The sequence below is a fragment of the Staurois parvus genome, unplaced genomic scaffold (assembly GCF_062004578.1).
Source record: "Staurois parvus isolate SC_StPar_1 unplaced genomic scaffold, SC_StPar_1.0 ptg001083l, whole genome shotgun sequence".
Classification (NCBI taxonomy): Eukaryota; Metazoa; Chordata; class Amphibia; order Anura; family Ranidae; genus Staurois; species Staurois parvus.
The window spans coordinates 866,475-873,838 of NW_028318879.1; positions in this window are offsets into that span (position 1 = coordinate 866,475).

The following is a 7,364-nucleotide window of genomic DNA, read 5'->3' on the forward strand; positions in this document are numbered from 1 at the left end:
AATTAATCAGGGACTCATCAATGCAGATTTTTTGCTGGGGAGTATAGACATCTGCAAATTTTTGATTAAGGTGATTTGCGAGGGGCTGAATTTTGTGGAGCCGGTCAAATTCAGGGTCACCCCGAGGATGACAGAGTGTGTTGTTGAAATGCATAAAACACATTATACTCTCATATCTATGCCTGGCCATGGCAGCAGAGAACACAGCATATGATGAATCGGGTCTGCGGACCAATACAACCGCAATTCATTTCTTTTAGTAATGCCCATGTTGAGGGTTAGGCCGCCAGAAAAAGTAAATTCAGAAACCGTAATGGGTTTCCATGCGAATGGTCTGGCAAGGTTTGAATTTGGGTTGGCGGCGATAAATTGTTGTGCATATAAATTGCTTTGATCCACAATCAACGTTTCAGTGAAAAACAGCTCCAAAAATCAAGGGGAGTAGTTACATTTTCTATTTCCACCTGAATTCCGGGTTGCGCAGTGAACGGGGGAAGTACAAGTGTTGCAAAATTTGTGGACTGCCAGTTGGGATTTGCAAGCACATCTGGAAGGATATTAGGGGCTCTACGGGCCTGTGTGGGAATTCTTTGTGGCTGTGGGACAATAATTGTGCTTGCCACCGCACCAGCTTGTACTGCACTTATGGGACTCGCCACGTCATCAAGTCATACTGCAGTGCTGGTATTATTATTATTATTATTATACAGGATTTATATAGCGTCAACAGTTTGCTCAGCGTTACAATATAACAGGAGACAATACAGTTCAATACAAGAGGGTTAGGAGGGCCTGATCCTGGGAGCTTACAATCTAAGAGGCTGCATATGAGAGTCATCAAAATTTACCGGCAAGTGCTAACAGAAATCAGGCGTGATTCTGGGAACACTGCGGTTTTGTGTGTAATATATCAAGTGACAGTGACCTACTGACACTGCACTTGCTGGGGGAGAAGGGGGGGGGTAAGCGTAGGGGCTAAACGCAGGTGCTGGCAGGTGTCGGGGCTGATCCCATTAATGCTGTGTTTTTGGGGACTCTATACTAATGTGAATGCTGGTATAGTGCTGATCTGATCAAAGATATTGATCCGTTCAGACACTATACTAGCAATGGAGATTTATTGTGTATGAGCGTGTTGCTGGCAATGAAGGGGTTAAATGTGATGACTGGTGTACTGACGGACAATCTGACACCATCTGGGAGAGGACTGAAAACCATGGGAGCGCGAATCACACATATATATATATATATATATATGACTTTGCGCACCCATGCTGCCCTGTAGCAGTATTTCTGCTATAGGGCGGTCAGGAAGCGGTTACAGAAGTGGTTTGTGTTACGTCGCTGTGTTACTTTAACTGACAATTGCGCGGTCATGCAACACTGCACATAAATTAAATTTACATCCTTTTTTTCCCCACAAATTGTGCTTTCTTTCGGTGGTGTTTGATCGCCTGTGCGGTTCTTATTTTTTGCGCTATAAAAAAAAGGCTGACAATTTTGAGAAAAAAAAACAATATTTTAGACTTTTTGCTATAAAACATGTCCAGTAAAAAAATTTAAAAATCTAATTTTGTCATAAATTTCTGCCAAAATGTATTCTGCGACATGTCTTTGCTAAAAAAATCCCAATACGTGTAAATTAATTGGTTTACGTGAAAGTTATAGCGTTTACAAATGGAAAAATACTGGGATTTTTTTTTATAATAATAATAATTGTGGCAAACAGAGACTTATGGTGGTGATCAGCGATTTATGACAGTGATTAGCGACTTATGGTGGGACTGCGGAACTGCGGCGGACATTTTGACACTGCGGGGGAACTGACTTGGGGTCACTGACATCCTGACATCCCCAGTGACACCAATACAGTGATCAGTGAAAAAAAAAACACTGACACTGTACTAATGGCACTGGGGAGGAAGGGGTTAACTTTTATTAGGTAATGAAAGGGTTAACTGTGTGAGGGGAGTGTTTTACTGGGGGCGGGCGTGTGTACTTCACAGGAACATGCTGATCCCGAGAGATACAGTCTTCTCTCAGGTTCAGCGTGCTCTGAACTGACAGATAGCACGGCTGCATTGTTTACATTGCAGCTCTGCTATTTGTCAGTGTTTACCGGTAATCACCGGGACTTAGCGACTAATGACCCGCCGGGATCCGGTGATGGACTTCCACTGTCACGATCTGCGGGATGGGTAGGGCGCCTCGCGTGCGCCCCCTACCTGTTTTGCTAGATGCCGTTTTTTAACGTGCACTAGCACAGCGGTGCCACCCTGCCGCAGTGTACAGATGAAACTCAAAAAATTTGAATATCGTGCAAAAGTTCATTTATTTCAGTAATGCAACTTAGAAGGTGAAACTAATATATGAGATAGACTCATTACATTCAAAGCAAGATAGTTCAAGCCATGATTTGTCATAATTGTGATGATTATGGCTTACAGCTCATGAAAACCCCAAATCCACAATCTCAGAAAATTAGAATATTGTGAAAAGGTGCAATATTCTCGGCTCAAAGTATCCCACTCTTATCAGCTAATTAAGCCATAACACCTGCAAAGGGTTCCTGAGCCTTTAAATGGTCTCTCAGTCTGGTTCAGTAGGCATCACAATCATGGGAAAGACTGCTGACCTGACAGTTGTGCAGAAAACCATCATTGACACCCTCCATAAGGAGGGAAAGCCTTAAAAAGTAATTGCAAAAGAAGTTGGATGTTCCCAAAGTGCTGTATCAAAGCACATTAATAGAAAGTTATGTGGAAGGGAAAAGTGTGGAAGAAAAAGGTGCACAAGCAGCAGGGATGACCGCAGCCTGGAAAGGATTGTGAGGAAAAGGCCATTCAAAAGTGTTGGGGACTTTCACAAGGAGTGGACTGAGGCTGGAGTCAGTGCATCAAGAGCCACCACACACAGACGGATCTTGGACATGGGCTTCAAATGCTGTATTCCTCTTGTCAAGCCGCTCCTGAACAACAAACAATGTCAGAAGCGTCTTACCTGGGCTATAGAAAAACAGACCTGGTCTGTTGCTCAGTGGTCCAAGTCCTCTTTTCTGATGAGAGCAACTTTTGCATCTCATTTGGAAACCCAGAGTATGGAGGAAGAATGGAGAGGCACACACTGCAAGATGCCTGAAGTTCAGTGTGAAGTTTCCACAGTCTGTGTGGATTTGGGGAGCCATATCATCTGCTGGTGTTGGTCCACTGTGCTTCATTAAGTCCAGGGTAAATGCAGCCGTCTACCAGAAGATTTTGGAGCACTTCATGCTTCCTTCTGCAGACGAGCTTTATGGGGATGCTGACTTCATTTTCCAGCAGGACTTGGCACCTGCCCACACTGCCAAAAGCACCAAAACCTGGTTCAATGACCGTGGGATTACTGTGTTGATTGGCCAGCAAACTCGCCTGACCTGAACCCCATAGAGAATCTATGGGGCATTGCCAAGAGAAAGATGAGAGACATGAGACCGAACAATGCAGAAGAGCTGAAGGCCGCTATTGAAGCATCCTGGTCTTCCATAACACCTCAGCAGTGCCACAGGCTGATAGCTTCCATGCCACGCCGCATTGAGGTAGTCATTGCTGCAAAAGGGGCCCAAACCAAGTACTGAGTACATATGCATGCTTATACTTTTCAGAGGTCCGATATTGATCTATGTACAATCCTTGTTTTATTGATTGCATGTAATATTCTAATTTTCTGAGATTGTGGATTTGGGGTTTTCATGAGCTGTAAGCCATAATCATCACAATTATGACAAACCACGGCTTGAACTATCTTGCTTTGCATGTAATGAGTCTCTCTCATATATTAGTTTCACCTTTTAAGTTGCGTTACTGAAATAAATGAACTTTTGCACGATATTCTAATTTTTCGAGTTTCACCTGTATATACTGCGGCTGGTATTAAAGAGGTTAAGCAATGACAATGTGGGGTTGATTTACTAAACCAAACCTGGAGATTGCAAAATCTGGTGCAGCTGTGCATGGTAGCCAATCAGCTTCTAACTTCAGTTTGCTCAATTAAACTTTCATTTAAAAAAAAAAACCTGAAAACTGATTGATTTCTTTGCACAGCTGCATCAGATTTTGCACTTTCCAGTTTTAATAAATAACCCTTATGTAAAAAAAACTGTACCATTGTACTGGTATGGGGAATGGTCAGGATTTTTTACATTTTGATTGCTTATTACAGTTTCAATCACTGTGTAAGCAATCTGTATTTAACTGTGTTTGCAATCCATTCATGATGCCATTTTTACTATTGTAACTGTGATTGGCTACACAGCTATCACATGGTACAGGGTGGCTGTGATTGGCCCTGTACCATGTGATCACTGTGACCAATCACATAGATCACAGTAATCATCAATTCCATTGTTTACTACTTTTCATGCGATTGGTCACAGCAATCACATAGTTCCAGAGCCAATCACAGCGACCCTGATCAGTTTGGTTGACATGGACTGCAGGGTGTGCACGAGCACCAGAAGTGGGAATGTGCAAGGGTGTCTTCTCCCAGAACAATCTTTGCCCTGCCTACCTGCATATTTGCAGAGGAGGTGGTTAATACATCATTTCTTATTTTGGATGGACTTGCCAAAGCCTGAAAATATGGTAATTTGGCATAAAACGATCCTAATTTATATTTGGCTGACAATAACGAAAGGGAACACTTTGCAGCAGCAGTAAGAGTGTGGAGCAAATTTGCTGCAGTGATGAGAATTGGTGATGATATGGTGAGGACCACACACACACACACACAATTCCCCTATCCACCACAAACAGTATAGAGTACAGAAATTGTCAGGCACTTCTTCTCTTCTTCCTACCACTTCTGCTTCTCTTACTGGCTATGGGGGGATAGTGTGAGGTGGGTGGGAAGGCAGTGGACAGTTCTGATAGGTACTGAGGGTGGCTGCTGTAGTGAGAGCAGGTTTATGAGTGTTGCTGTCAGGTGGTGTGGTGGTGGTGGATGGGGGATGAGAGTTGTTGTAGCAGCAGAAATGGGGGATGAGATGGTGCTGCAAGACACAATGGTGAGAGGGGGTCATGAGGCCTGGTGTGAGAAGTGAAGTGGGTGTTTACAGGAGGGTTTGGTGGTAGAAGAGTGGAAGGGAGTTTGGGCAGGTATAGTAGTGGATCGATGGACGGCACAGTGCAGTGAGTGTCGGGGCAGAAATGAAAGCTTACTTTACAAATTTGCTCATTTGTTATTATTAACACAGCCATATTTTATAGGCAGTATTAATGTTAGGATGCACTGATACCACTAGAAAGGTTCATGGAGGTAGGCCATACTTATGGTTAATTATGCTTACTTCACGAATGCCATAAAAATTTTAAAAGAACTCACATGCTGTGTAGTCATTTTAAAATATTGAGTTTTTTAGTTTGGTTATTCACTATAAATTCTCTTGACTAAGCAGAATGTCCCCCAGGACTTGGTTGTATTTAAAGTGTTACTGAACCCACAACAGTAAATCAGTCTGTATGTGCAGTAAAGCATGCTTGTTATACTCACTGTGGAAACTAAGGGGTTAATCCTCCACAATGTGTAAAAAAGGCTGTTTGATCCTTTCTTCTCTGATCCTCCCCTTCTTTTACTGTCCCCAATCCATCTGCCAATAGCACATGCTCAGTTTAGTGTGGCTAGAGAGTTGTTTTTTTTAATTATGGGAGGGTGCATGTGATCAGCACTGGACACTGATAGAAGTCACAAGACTGCTATATACTGCTAATGAGAAAAGGTATTTTGCAGTTTATGTTTACTAAAATAATGTCATTGTTCTGTGTACTGTGGTAGACCAGATATAGTAAATGCATGGTCCTGGGTTTAGTAACACTTTAAGAATAAAAAGAGACAACACTACTTCTGTGGGTTCAGGAACAGAAACAAAACTCAGCTCACATAAAATACACATATCAGTGCAAATGACAAGTAATCTTCACTGCTGAGTCTCATGAGTCTAAAGTCATAACCATAGATAACATGTAACCTTGCAGAGAGACCAATTAAATTGGATGAGCCAAGGCCACAGCTTTACCGAATTTTCAACATTACAACATAACCAGTGCCAATCACAGTTATACTGCGGGCACACCTGAACATCAACATGAAACAGTCTACCAAAGCCTGTTCTTACCATAAGTGCTAGACAGGCATTAGAATAACCCAAAATTTGCACTTGGCATAACCCATTAAAGGAACTTGAACCACTGGCAAGGTCAAACTGCCATATGTAGACGATGTGAAAAAATGTGAAGTCAGTGCTAACCCAAAAAAATAGCTGCCTGCACTGAATATAAATATACCACAATATCCTGCAAACTAACAAAGAAGAAATTGCAGAGCTTGATCAATATTTACATATAAACCTATGACCTAGTACATAATAATAAATCCATAACAAATATTAAATAGTAAAAGTAGTCCAATAATGTGTTCAGTGTAAACGCTTCATAAAATATAGCAATGCTGTTGAAACACATGAACAGGCTCAGTGTTTATATGTACTGTATATAAAAGGATGCAGCGCTCTACCACATAAGACTAATAAAGCAGTCAATAAGATCATAAAAGGATAAATTGCGCTAAAATGAGGAGCTAGGATAAAAGTATAAATAGAGTCTAGGTATATAAAACAAGATGAATGAGCGCGACTAAATCAATTAGGCAAATAGAATAGGAAGCTGCTAGCATAAAGGTATACCTCAGCACCTCAGTGTCAAAAATTCAAATATTGGGTATGCAGCGCTAAATGTTAACATACAAGACAATGATTCAAGTACGTTTATATAAATGTTCATCAGTTAAAAGATAGTCCCAGATAAAAGTCTTCCAATGGCTGAACTCATCAGACTATATACATTAGTACTAAATATTGCGTAGGGTGATAGATCATCCACCAGTGGTTGAACTGGTCAGGTTGTATACCTTAATAATCAAAATTCCATGCGGTAATGGTATAGTAATGTGCTTACCAGAAATACATACAAACTGCGCGTTGTATGTATATACTCTGTAAAGGCATCAGGATCTGATCAACGGTATGATGTCATCAAGCGAAGTGGTGGACTCTCGAAGATGATATTAGTCACGCTCAAGGTCCACCTCAGACTCACCAGTGGATCCAACGCCGTTCAGACTCCAGAAGTAAATCCACCTTACAGGGGTTCGTAAAATAACGAGCCAGGAAGGCAAGATGGTACCAATAGTGTAATATTGTCTTTATTCAATAAAAACCAAATGTATCAAAGAAAGGCACTCACATCAGATATACTGGCTTGTAGATAAGTTCCATAGGTACAAATTCATATACAGCGTCGCATTGAGGGGAATCCCTGGACAAGGAACTGCAC